The sequence below is a fragment of the Elgaria multicarinata genome, chromosome 7 (assembly GCF_023053635.1).
Source record: "Elgaria multicarinata webbii isolate HBS135686 ecotype San Diego chromosome 7, rElgMul1.1.pri, whole genome shotgun sequence".
NCBI classification, from domain to species: Eukaryota; Metazoa; Chordata; class Lepidosauria; order Squamata; family Anguidae; genus Elgaria; species Elgaria multicarinata.
In genome coordinates this window covers 67,419,985-67,432,868 of record NC_086177.1, presented here as the reverse complement: position 1 = coordinate 67,432,868, position 12,884 = coordinate 67,419,985, and the positions used below count along the sequence as shown (strand labels likewise).

Here is a 12,884-nt window from a genome sequence, read left to right as displayed (position 1 = left end):
CTAGATAACACAAAGTGGTACCACTCAAACGGTATTAGAAAATGACAAAACGTTGCAATAATGAAACAAGTGAACCACATTACTACATACAATGGAATTAGGATGATTAGAAACATAATAGAAATAGAGGCTAGCATATTTTTTTTAGTAATATGCTTGTAAGGGTAAGGTGAGGGTTAACCGGACCCTGGGACTGGCATGTCTTTTAATTTGTGAATTTTATGGTTTCATAGGAAGAGAGATAAGAACCAGGCAGCTGTATGGGGGAGAAGACTGGAGCCAGGCCAATTGTAACTGTCTTGTCCTTGAGTGATTAACCATCCCGGGCAGAGGTGTGAAGACACTCCACGCATCAAAGCTGAAGGGAGGGGGGAAGGAGTGAAAAGAATGGTATAAAGTTATCCCTTGTGAAGGAAACAGGGTGTGTTGGCTGAGATCGGTCTGGGGTGACGTATGAGATTGTAGTTTTAGCTTTTAGCTTGCCTGCACTGGGTTCTTATACATTTATGCATTCTTTTATAGTTTTATTCTGCTAATCCCATGTATTCCTACCCTTTTCCTAATAAATGGTCTTAAACCTCATTTTGTGAGCCGTGAGTGTCTGTGCCTGGGGATCCGTGCTAAATCCAGTCAAGAAGCCAGCTGGTTGCTGGGCGCTCTTCCTTTACATGGTGGCAGCAGTGGAATTTGACATGGATCCGGAGGGGCAAGATGCTGGTAGGAAAAAGGGGATAGAGATGAGGCATAGGTACGAACTCAGTGTGAGCAAGGTCGAGTAAGCAGCCAACAATGTCTCAGGATCGCGGAGCAGCAGCTCCAGGCGTGGAGTTGTTGGGGGCGACTTCTCAGGAAGGCCCAATTCAAAGTGCTGGTATTGACATTTAAAGCCCTAAACGGTTTGGGACCAGGTTATCTGAAGGAACGCCTCCTCCCATATGTACCTGTCCGGACCTTAAGATCATCTACAGGGGCCCTTCTCCGTGAGCCCCTGCCAAAGGAAGTGAGGCAGGTGGCTACTAGAAGGAGGGCTTTCTCCGCTGTGGCACCCCGGTTGTGGAACGAGCTCCCCAGAGAGGTCTGCCTGGCGCCTACACTGTACTGCTTTCATCGCCAGCTGAAGACCTTTTTATTCACTCAGTATTTTAACACTTAATTTTAACTTAAATTTAAATTTTACTGTTTTAACTCTGTATTTTAATCTTATATCAACTTTGCTGTGTGGTTTTATCCTGGTTGCGCTTTTTATACTGTATTTCGTAATTGTGTTTTAACCTGTTGGGTGTTTTACTGTGGTTTTAATTTTTGTGAACCGCCCAGAGAGCTTCGGCTATTGGGCGGTATAAAAATGTAATAAATAAATAAATAAATAAATAAGGAGTGGAAGGGAATCCCATCGCAGCTACGATTGAGTGGGTGGTGGAGGGGACGCCTAGCTCCATGGAGAGGGCCCGGAGGAGACACATCGAGCCACTCTGGATGCCAGGTGAATGGCAGGAAGGAGCATGGTACGACGTTCGACCCAAAACCCCATACCCTCAGGGGATGGAAGGCGGAGACGGTCCAGGCATGAAGGCGGAAGAAGAGAATAGTGAGGTGAAGATGCAGCAAATGTACACTAAACACTTGGAGCTGGTGACGCGCCATTTGAAGGTGGTCGAGATGGAGAGAGAGGAGGCCAGGGGGCAGTCGCCGGTGGAGTCATCGAGGCACCGATTCGACCGATGAGCATTTCCGGTGTACCAGGAAGGCGATGATGTGGGGGCTTTTCTGGCCGGTCTTCGAGGATACCTGTGACAAATTGGGGGTCCCAGCCGCCCAAAGGATGAGTCTGCTGTGCCCCCAGGTCTCTGGGACTTTGAGAGAGTTGATCACCACCATCCCTCGGGAGCTGCGGCAAGACTATGGGCATTTTAAGACAGTGGCGAAGGAGCAGTATGCCCTTACGGCAGAGCATTGTCGCCAAAAGTTTAGGCAGCTCACCCGAAATCCAAAGGAGACCTTCGCAGCCTTTACTACACAAATGTTGACCGCAATGGAGGCCTGGTTGGAGGCAGAGGGAGTCCGAGACCTCAAGGCGGCGAAAGATCTGATGGCCAAGGAGCAACTCTATCGACAGTTCCCCGAAAAGTACGATGCCTGGATGGGGGAAAAGAACCCCAAGACACCGATGGAAGCTGCTCAGATGGTGGACTGTCTGCAGGTGTTTGAGCAGAAAAGCGTCGGGGGAAAACCCCGGGTGGCTGAGAAGGGCGTCCCAGCGAAGCGTCGGAGGAGAAGAAGGCGGCTTGGCCCGGGAAGGAGCACAGAGAAAAGGGGAGTGCCCCTTCAGCGGCGGCGGTGGCAGGGCCCCAAGTGAGCAGGGGTGCTTCTACTGCAAGGAGCCCAGGCACTTGAAGAGGGAATGCCCCAAGCTGGTGGCGAAGCAGGCGGGGGCAGGCAGCGGCCCAGCTCCACGGCCGGTGGTGCGAGCGGCGGCGGCCCCACCAGCGCCAGCGGCCCCGTTGTCAAATTGGAGCGACATCAGTGAGGGAGAAGTTGCTGACCTGGAGTGGGAGTACATGAGCACCGAACCAGACGGGGTGGTGAAAGCGGCGGCAGGTCCGGAGAAGCCAGGTCCCTCTTCAGCCATTGCTATGCGGTTGGTGACCCCAGCGCAGCTCCAGTGGAGCCGGAAGAAATTCTGTGAGTGTGTGGTGGTCGATGGGAGACAGGTGCAGGCTCAAAGGGACACCGGTGCGGATTTGAGCAGCGTACATGTAGGCCTGCTCAAGCCGGGACAGAAATTTCCGGGCCGAACTGTGACAGTAACCCCTTACGGAGCACCTCCTTTTGAGGTGCTGCTGGCTCGAGTAAAGATTGAGTACCGGGGGTGGAAGGGAGAATTGGTTATACTCACGCATGCCGAGGGGCCGGCTTTCCTACTGGGGAATGACTTATGTTTTAAAGTCACACAACTTGCCGTGGTTACTCGGGGGAAAACCGGCAAGTGGAGTGAGAACTTGGGGAGCAAGAAGGAGGATGCCCCTCTAAGCGAGTCAGCCGAAGCCAAGGGGGAGGGAGGAGGTCCTGCCCTGGAGGGCATGGACACCCCAGAGTTCCGCCAAGAACTTCAGCAAGATCCCACCCCACAAGGGTGTTGGGAGGCGGCAGGGGGACCATCAGAAGGACGGGGGAAGATGGGCATGGCGGTGTTTGCCTGGGAAAGGGGGCTGCTGTACCGGTTGTTCTTGCCCAAAGGTGGGGGTGGGGTGGAGAGGAAACAACTGGTAGTACCCCAGTCATCATGGGGAAAGGTGTTAGAGGCAGCCCATGAGTTACTGTGGGGAGGACACCTGGGTATTCGCCAAACCCTAGAGCGGGTGAACTGGGATTTTTATTGGCCAGGAGTAGCCCAGGAGGTACAGGACTTTTGCTCCACGTGTGATACCTGCCAACGAGTAGGGTTTCCCCGGGATCACCCCAAGGCCCCACTTCGCCCATCCCCCATTACGGAGGTGCCGTTTGAAAAGATGGGGGTGTATATATTGGGGCCGTACAGCCTGGCCACTCGGTCGGGGCCACATTCTAACTCTGGTAGATTACACCACCCGGTTGTGGCCCCTGGCCACTATTTCCTCCCCGCAGTTGGCAAAGGCAATGATGATGATTTTCACCCGCTTGGGGGTTCCCAAAGTACTGGTACATGACTTGGGAGGGGGGTTTATGTCCCAATTGCTGAAGGAACTATGGAAGCTGGCCGGAGTGCAGCAATGTACTTCCGCAGCATATCATCATGAGGGCAACGGGCTGGTAGAGCAGTTTAACCAAACCCTATGGAGAATGCTGAAGGCGTATGCCACCAAGCACACGGCGGATTGGGACCAAGCCCTACCCTATCTCCTTTTTGCCGCTCGGAATGCTAAAAGCGATAGCTTGGGGTTTTCGGCAAATGAGCTAGTGTTCGGGGGTCCGCTGAAGCTGCTGAGGGGTCAGCTGAAGCTGCTGAGGGAGGGGTGGGAAGGGTGGACCAATCCCACTCCTATTTCGGTAGTAGCATACATGCAAAATTTGCAGAACTCATTGAGGGAGGGAGGGGAGGTGGCCTAGGAAAACTTAGCCCAAGCCCAACAGGTCCAGAAGGGGTGGTATGATAGGAAAGCGAGGCAACGAGTGTTCCAGGAGCGAGACAAGGTACTGGTGTTGAAACCGCTGAAGCCAGAAAAGCTCGCGGTCAGATGAGAAAGACCCCTGGTAGTGGAAAAAAAGCTAAATGAGGTTAATTATCTGTTAAAGGACCCCGCCACCCCACCGCACTCGAAGGTGTACCATGTAAACATGATGAAGCCATTTCAGGAGCGAGCCGTTTGGGTGTGCCAGGTGGGAAAAGGGGACCCGTTAGACGGAGAGGCGGGGATGGATGTCTTAGCTAGTTATCCAGGAAAAGAGGGGTTGGCTGACATCCAGATACCGGAAGAATTGGGCCCTAAGCAGCAAGAACAGCTGAAGCGGTGTTTGGGGGAGTTTGAGGAGTTGCTTTCAGGGCTGCCGGGACGAACGTCCCTGACGAAACATTCCATCGACACTGGGAATCACCCGCCGGTCCAGTCCCCCCATAGGCTGAATGGCAGGCAGTTAGAGATAGTGAACAAGGAGATCGAGGAGATGTTGGTGATGGGGGTTATTAAAAAGAGCCACAGCCCCTGGTCCTCCCCCCTCGTCCTTGTGGCAAAGAAAGATGGCTTGATCCGTTTCTGCGTGGACTTCAGGAAGCTAAACAGTATTTCCACGGTGGCAGCTTATCCCATGCCACGTACGGATAATTTGATAGAGACGCTAGGGAAAGCCAAATACATCTCCACTTTGGATCTAACCAAGGGGTATTGGCAGGTGCCGTTAGATGAGGATGCTGCTTTGAAGACTGCCTTTTCTACCCCTAGGAGGCACTACCAGTTCACAGTGTTGCCGTTCGGGCTCTCGAATGCTCTGGAAGACTTCCAGAAACTTATGGACTGGGTTTTAGAGGGGCTGGGGGCTTTTTCATGCATTTACCTGGATGACGTGGCAGTGTTTAGTGACACCTGGGAACAGCACTTGGAACATCTGACCCAGGTGCTGAGCCGGCTCCGGGAGGCTGGGTTAACTGTAAAGGCCTCCAAATGCCAATTTGGAAGGGGGGAAGTGACGTACCTAGGACATCGGGTGGGACAAGGGGCGTTAAAGCCCCTGGAAGCCAAGGTGGAGGCAGTCCAACAGTGGCCTATTCCCCACACTAAGAAGCAGGTCCAGTCCTTCTTGGGGTTGGCAGGCTACTATCGTAGATTCTTTCCCAACTTTAGCCAGCTTGTGGCCCCCTTTACCGATTTGTGTAAAAAGAGACAGCCGGTGAGGGTGCAGTGGACGGAGGCTTGCCAACAGGCATTTGAAGGGTTAAAGGGAAAGTTAAAGCGCGCTCCCATTCTCTGGGCTCGCAACTTCGACCGGCCATTCGTGGTTCAAACGGATGCTTCCAAAGCTGGGTTGGGGGCAGTATTGCTTCAGGAAGGAGAGGGGGCAGCTCTAGCCCATCGTGTTCATCAGCAAAAAGCTGCTGCCGCGAGAGAGGGCCCTGGCTACTATTGATAAAGAGTGCTTGGCCATCGTGTGGGCGGTAGGGAAATTACGCCCATACCTCTGGGGGCGAACGTTCCAAATACAAACTGACCATTCCTCGCTGTGCTGGCTATCCCGGGTGAAAAATACCAACCAGAAGTTGTTAAGATGGAGCTTGGCGTTGCAAGACTATGATTTCACCAATTCCCATATTAAGTGCAAAGAAAATGTTGTGGCTGATGGGTTGTCCCGAAGCTTTGGGCGAGAGGGAGAAGTCGAGGGGTGGTGCGAGAAACCCCTGCCCCTGCGCGGGCGCAAAAAAGAGAATAAAAGAAAAAAAGGGTCAATGTGTAAACTGGGAAATGAGAAGGGGTAGTAGGATGGAATTTTCTAGAAATTCCATCTTAAGGGGAGAGGTGTAAGGGTAAGGTGAGGGTTAACCGGACCCTGGGACTGGCATGTCTTTTAATTTGTGAATTTTATGGTTTCATAGGAAGAGAGATAAGAACCAGGCAGCTGTATGGGGGAGAAGACTGGAGCCAGGCCGATTGTAACTGTCTTGTCCTTGAGTGATTAACCATCCCGGGCAGAGGTGTGAAGGCACTCCACGCATCAAAGCTGAAGGGAGGGGGGAAGGAGTGAAAAGAATGGTATAAAGTTATCCCTTGTGAAGGAAACAGGGTGTGTCAGCTGAGATTGGTCTGGGGTGACGTATGGGATTGTAGTTTTAGTTTTTAGCTTGCCTGCACTGGGTTCTTATACATTTATGCATTCTTTTATAGTTTTATTCTGCTAATCCCATGTATTCCTACCCTTTTCCTAATAAATGGTCTTAAACCTCATTTTGTGAGCCGTGAGTGTCTGTGCCTGGGGATCCGTGCTAAATCCAGTCAAGAAGCCAGCTGGTTGCTGGGCGCTCTTCCTTTACAACACTAACACTGTTATCTTTCAGATGCCAGGTCAAGACTTTTCTCTTCTCCCAGGCATTTAACAGCATTTAACAACACTAAGTTTGTTTTTTAACAGACCCCAGAACTGTTGTTTTTAAATGGATACTGTTGTTTTTATACTGTTGCTTTGATGTTTTTAAATTTTGTATATTTTTAATGTTTACTGTTTTTAACTTTTGTAAACCGCCCAGAGAGCTTCGGCTATGGGGTGGCATATAAATGTAAATAAATAAATAAATAAATAAATAAATAAAGTAGCTGGGTCTGCCACTGACACCAGTAACATTCAGTGGGATGTACTCCCACATCTAGGATTGCAGGCAACAAAACAGACACATTTGGTAGAGCTAAGGTAATTGTGTTTAGTAGGCTTCTCATTCTCCCATGATCTCTATAGTCAACCATGTCAAACTTCTAACATTCCACATAACAATAGCTCTAGTTCCTTTATCTTAGGGAGTGCCTTCACGGTGACGGGTTGGCGCTGTGTCCCTCAGAAACCCCGTGGTTTCACTCGCCTGAGGTGGTGTTGGATATTCCCGATGCTGAAGAGGGAGTGCAGGGTTTCTGGGCAGCCATCTGGGGACTGGGGCCACCCTGGCCCTCTTCCTGGTGGAAGGCCACAAATCACAGTTCACCTTCCACTAGGAACCCCCCTAGCCATGCATCCACTTAGGGGTGTCCTCGCCTCACTCTGGAGAAAAACATTAGGATAAGTCCCGACTTTTTTTCCCTTTGCAGCTTTGGCTGAAAGCCCCGGGGTGGGTGCACAATTGCAGCAACAGCAGCACCCACCCCATTGGGCTTTCGGAGTATTTAGACAGCCCCTATAATACACATTTATGCACTTTGATGTTTTGGACTCAGTCATAGCTTCTGCTCATGGCCTCAGGGGGACCTCTCCATAGCTCAGCCATGTTTAGGGCTTTGTTCAGAAACATCTTTGCACAGGTCCATCTTGTCATGAGGCAATGAGCTTTTTACTTCTGGGAATTGACCAACTTATGTTTGGCAAGCTTCTTGGCCCCAGTTCCCGGGAAACATGTTTGCATTTAAAGCTAGCTTGTCACATATATAGCTAATTACTCTATACATAAAGCCCCATCACATCTAGGTGAAAACACGCGGCTCCTGTCGCGTCTCTGTCATCACTCCGAAGTCGCTTCCTGAAAACAGGAAGCAATTAGCTCATTCAGTCTGCTAGGAGAGAGCAGCAACCAGACTTAATGAGGGTTTTTTTGAGGCGCAACAAAGGCCAGAAAGGGCAGAAGACGTGCGAGAGGCAGACAACATCATGGGAGCAATCCATGAGTGCCCAGTAATGAGTGAACAGTAAAACGGTCGTATAATGGAACTTTTACAGTTAGCATAAATAGATTATTATGAATACCACTCCTATGAAATGCAGTGGGCTTTTTTTTTTTTTAATCAACAATATATTATCCTCCAGATGCTTTGGCTGTGCTGGTTGGGGTTGCTGGGGTTGAAGTACAAGACACTGGGAGTGTACCAGATTCTACAGTCTTGGTAAGTACATACAGTCATTTGGATGAGGCAATAACTTGGACAAGTAATATAGAGATAAACACCTCCTACAACCCAGCAAGTATGAACACAACAGATGCAGCCAGTAGAATTACGTAATGGCACCTGAATGAAAGAATAAAACCCTTTACCCAACACTGAATAAAAACTTTCAAGCTGGGATGGCTCTTGCAAGTTCTTCAGCTTAAAGTGCAGTGAAAAAGAAGAGGTATAATATTTGTCTCCTTGGATATTTGGTAGTAGGGGTGTGCACGGACCCCCCCAATCCACTTCGTGGCCCAATCCGGAAAATCCAAATTGGGCCCAATCTGGAAAATCTGAATTGGGCCCGATCCTTTTCACGTCGCGCCGCCCTTCTCCCACTCCACTCTGCGGAGCGAGATCCGGCTTCGCCGCCGTCACTATATGGCTGGCGGTGGCGGCGGCACAAGAGAAACCACCCACCCACCCCACCCCCTTACCTTCCTCTGTCGCGGGCTTCAATTGAGGCCCCAGTTGAAGCCGGAAGAGGCCTTGGCCTTCACTTCCGGCTTCAAACGGGGCCTCAATTGAAGCCCGTGATGGAGGAAGGTAAGCGTCTCTCCTCCCTGCTCCCTTACCTGGTGCTGCCGCCACCACCACCGCATGGATGGTGGTGCCGGCAGTGCCAGATTAGCCCCCCTCCCCCCTACTTACCTTCAGACGAAGCTCCAGATTGAGGCGATCCTCTTCGCCTCGATCCGCAGCCCCCTGACTCTCTTCGCCTCTGCCTTTTCTGGAGGTGAATTAGGCCACCTCGTTCCTGCTTCTCTGAACCGAAGAGAAGCGGAGCACATCCCTATTTGGTAGTGATTTTAAAATAATTTTCAGAGTCTGGACTCCTATGAAAGTATAAAGTTAGAATTTCATAAGTGTGGATTTCATAAACTACAGACATTAGTAGATTGGCATTAAGAAAAGAAGGCTTTAATGTACTCACTGAAATTCTTAAGAGACCAATCCTATACAGGTCTGTTCAGAAGGAAGCCCCACTGAATTCAATGGGGATGATTCCCAGGAAAGACAATATAGGATTGCAGCCTTAAAACTTCTCTCTTGGTTTTCTTCTTAAAGGCAACTAGATAGCTTGCAGAGGATATTATACATAGTTGTTTAGAATGCTGTTAGTGTGGATTAAAATGGTATCATTAATACATTTATTTGGAATGTTATAATCCACTTAAGAAAGTATTGTCCAGTTTTCATGCAATTTTGCATTTCCATATGCTGGATCATATGCAAAAATGGACTGTGTGTTCAACAATAGGATTGTGCTACAAATGTAAAACAAAATGAATGAGCTCATTGTTTTAGTTCTGATAGCAAACTTGAATTCAACAGAATGAGTTCAGAATTAAATTCTTTATATTTCAGTTGTTTGATTTATTTCTCATCAGTTTTTATTGGGATGGAAAAACAACTACTGTGGGAGAGCCTGTGCAGATCAATATACAGGTTCAAGAAGAACAAGAGAGATAGAGAGGATAGTGAAACTGTCAGAAATATTTATTTATTTATTTATTTATTTATTTATTACATTTATATACCGCCCCGCAGCCGAAGCTCTCTGAGCGGTTCACAAAGGTTAAAATAGTAAACATTAAAAAGCATACAAAATTTAAAAACCATCAGAAACATAAAAACAAAAGTATAAAAACATCAGTATCCATTTAAATAAGATGGGGACTAAAATGAGACTCTGATCTACATACTTGAAATTGCATGGCTCCTCCCAGGAGCAAAATCACTTATATAGTTTGAAGGATTTTACATTTGGGTCTAATGAAGTGAAGGCCCAGAAAATCCCCAGAAAAAATCTGAAAAAAAAATTCAAAAAAAAATTCAGAAGCCTTTTTTTTTGTGCCCTCTCCCCCCCCCCCAAAATTGAAAATCAAAAGTGAAGGAAAAATGGATTATGGGATGTTTTATTTTAGCATGATGAATAAAATGTTTAAGACCAGCTCTTCAGATATTTGCTTCTCCAAATGACTTCTAAAAACTATGTACAGTATCAGATCATTACAATTTATATGCACTGAAGACAAGCAAGTCCTGGGTTGCAAATTGGGACTACAACTCTTAAATGCAAGAGCAAGATGCATTTCTGCCTCTAAGGGGCACTGCCATTGAAGCAGAGGCTGAAACTGATAGCGATAGCGATAGCTTAGAAAATGAGTCTGATTAAATTTCATGCATATTCATTGAATCTTGGTTTTCCCCCACCCTTTTTCTCAGTTCTTTTTATAAGAATGGATGCTTTATGTCTGCTTGACACTGCAGAGGGCTGGTGGAGACATAAATAATTGTCTTTGTTACTAATGTTGATTTGTTGTTGTTGTTGTTTGCCTGCTCCTCATAAACTGGCAAAACCAAAGAGATTCCTTACAATTCAGGAGCTTTTTTGTTACCAAAAAAAGATTTTTTTTAAAAAAAAAAAAGTAAATTCAATTTGTAATAATTGCTTGAGTACACTGTACTTTTAATATACCAAATGTGATCATTTTATGCCAAATCAACATGTGCATAATTACATTTTATGTTCCTAAAGTAACAACTGACTTTCTATCTGTAAAAAATAATAATGCTATTATTGCATTTTTCATTCTTTCCGAAAAACATCTATTTTTCCCCGAAAAACCCCTTCCAAAAAAATTCCACACTTTTTTTCCATGGCGTCAAAATTTCCAGAAATTTTACATCTCTATTTGGGACAGATCAATCCATGGGTGTATCCAGAGCACTGTCCAGTCCTGTATTGTTGGATGAAATACAGTTTGTGGGTGTGAGGATGTGGACAAACTGTTTGGTAAAGTTCAATGGGTCACATATTTTCTTGCTCCTTGCCTTTCATGGTTAATTATATCTTGCAAGGATAGGAGTTGGCTTGGTTTAGAAACTAGTGAATTTCTCTCTTAGGGAGGGAGTGGCCCCAGGTGCCTTAAAGGAAGAAATAGTGTGATGACCTTTAAAAAACCATCAATGGTAAAAGTATCCTCCTTGGGCAAAGAATTTGAGTATTTGGTGACTGACCAAGTCCAGGCTCTTTTGGATATGACAGATTTTATGAGTCCTTTTCAAACAGGGTTCAGACCTGCTTACAGCACAGAAAGAGCCATGGTCACCCTGTGAAACACCCTCTGTCAAGAGAGACAGGAGGAATGTAACACTGCTGATTCTTCTTGACTTCTTAGCTGCTCTTGATACCATTGACTATGGTACCCTTCTGGAGTAGCTGTGGTAGTTAGGTGTGACTGAGACCACTTTGCAGTGTTTTTACTGTTACCTGTATAGTTTCAGAAGGTAGTGCTGGAGGTTTCCTTCTTAACTCCATGACATATTTGCTTTGGGGGCCTTCAAGGTTCCATCTTGTCCCTCATGCTGTTTTATGTCTGCATGACACTGCTGAATGTAGCAGAGGTTTGGAGTGCATTGTCATCACTATGGAGATGGCATGCAACTTGACGACCTCAGAGCTAGGTGAGGCTGTGGAAGTGATGGACCAGTACCTGGTTGCAGCAATGGACTGGATGAGGGGTAACACAACTGAGGTTAAATACAGACAACAGAGAAGCATTGCTTGTAGGTGGTTCTTCAAAATGGTTGAGTGGGATTCAAACTGTCCTAGAGATGGTTGCTCTCCCCCTGAAAGATCAGCTAGGTAATTTAGGTGTACTGCTGGATCCATCACTGTCATTAGAGCCTCAAGCAGCCTAAGTGCCACGGTGCACGTTTTACCAGCTTTAGTTGTTATCCCACCTGCAACCCTATCTAGAAGTGGATAGCCTAGATGCAGTGATCCATGCCCTGGTAACTTTCAGTTTGGATTACTACATTGCATGTGGGAGTGCTTCTAAAGACAGTCTGGGAACTTAAGCTAGTGCAAAATATGTTTGTAAGAATTCTAACTGGGACCAGACGTACCTGCCTGTACCTAAATGTCATCCACGAAAGACTTTCTTCAAAATGTCCCTCATTCTGAGGCTAAGGGGGAGTCTATACCAGCCATTTATTGCAGGATTGTATCACAGTCATCACTAACGGTCCACATGACGTTCACCTGCTCCCGCAGTGATCTCGGTTCCACCTCTAAGTTTTCCTGGAATATCCCTGACTGCTTTTGTCATGGTTTTTCCAGCTCTTTCACATCCATTCTGAAGAATGTGTGTGGTGTGCCCCACCCCTTTGTGAGGTTGCTGCTGTTCTCCACAAGTTCTGAGCTCAGTGAACAGCGCTGTGAGGGGCATGTGCATGGTATCGGAGGTGTGCAGGAGTGGACCTGTCCACCATTTCTGCCACATGTTTTTGTTTGGTATTGGCATGTTTTACAGCCAAGTGTGCTTGTTTTTCTTTAATACAACCTTATCTCTGCGCAGGAGCGGATATTCAACAGAGTTCGTATCCCCCTCGCCATGCGCATGTCTGCACTCTGCGCATGCCTCATGAGTCATAAAAAAAATCTCTGCCCCGTCATCTGCCTATCAGCACCCACTTCTGCTGATCTACACGCACAAACAGTGTAATGGGGCACATGTGCTCCTGCAACGGCACTCCTGAAACTGTGGTACACATGAGGGCCGTGTGCCCTGTGAGTGCCGATGGCGGAAGCGGGGAACATTCGGAAGCATTCCTCTTCCGTAGCGAAAGGGCTGCAGGTGTAGATTAGCCCTAAGAGTGTGGCAATGAGAGAGTGTGCTTTTTGGTGATGTCCAAATGTTCCCTGAAAGGAAGCTTTCCTGGCACCCAGACAACTAGCTTTTCCACACCAGGCTCAGATTTTTCAGCTCTTCCAGGCTTTTAAAGTGG

The 12,884-nt window shown here is 47.6% G+C and overlaps 1 protein-coding gene and 1 long non-coding RNA gene across 2 annotated transcripts in view; both read left to right on the top strand.

Annotated features, from left to right (window-relative positions):
- The first annotated feature begins 854 nt into the window (after nt 1–854).
- The window catches only part of LOC134401627 (uncharacterized), a 218,245-nt gene continuing 206,215 nt past the window's right edge, over nt 855–12,884 (top strand). Inside the window, exon 1 of the long non-coding RNA XR_010025667.1 lies at nt 855–865. This is a non-coding gene — a long non-coding RNA (uncharacterized LOC134401627). The remainder of the gene's footprint in view (nt 866–12,884) is intronic.
- LOC134401624 (DGAT1/2-independent enzyme synthesizing storage lipids-like) overlaps nt 8,174–12,884 on the top strand; it is a 53,372-nt gene continuing 48,661 nt past the window's right edge. Inside the window, exon 1 of the mRNA XM_063130737.1 lies at nt 8,174–8,271. The gene's annotated coding sequence lies outside the window, so the exon portion shown is untranslated. The remainder of the gene's footprint in view (nt 8,272–12,884) is intronic.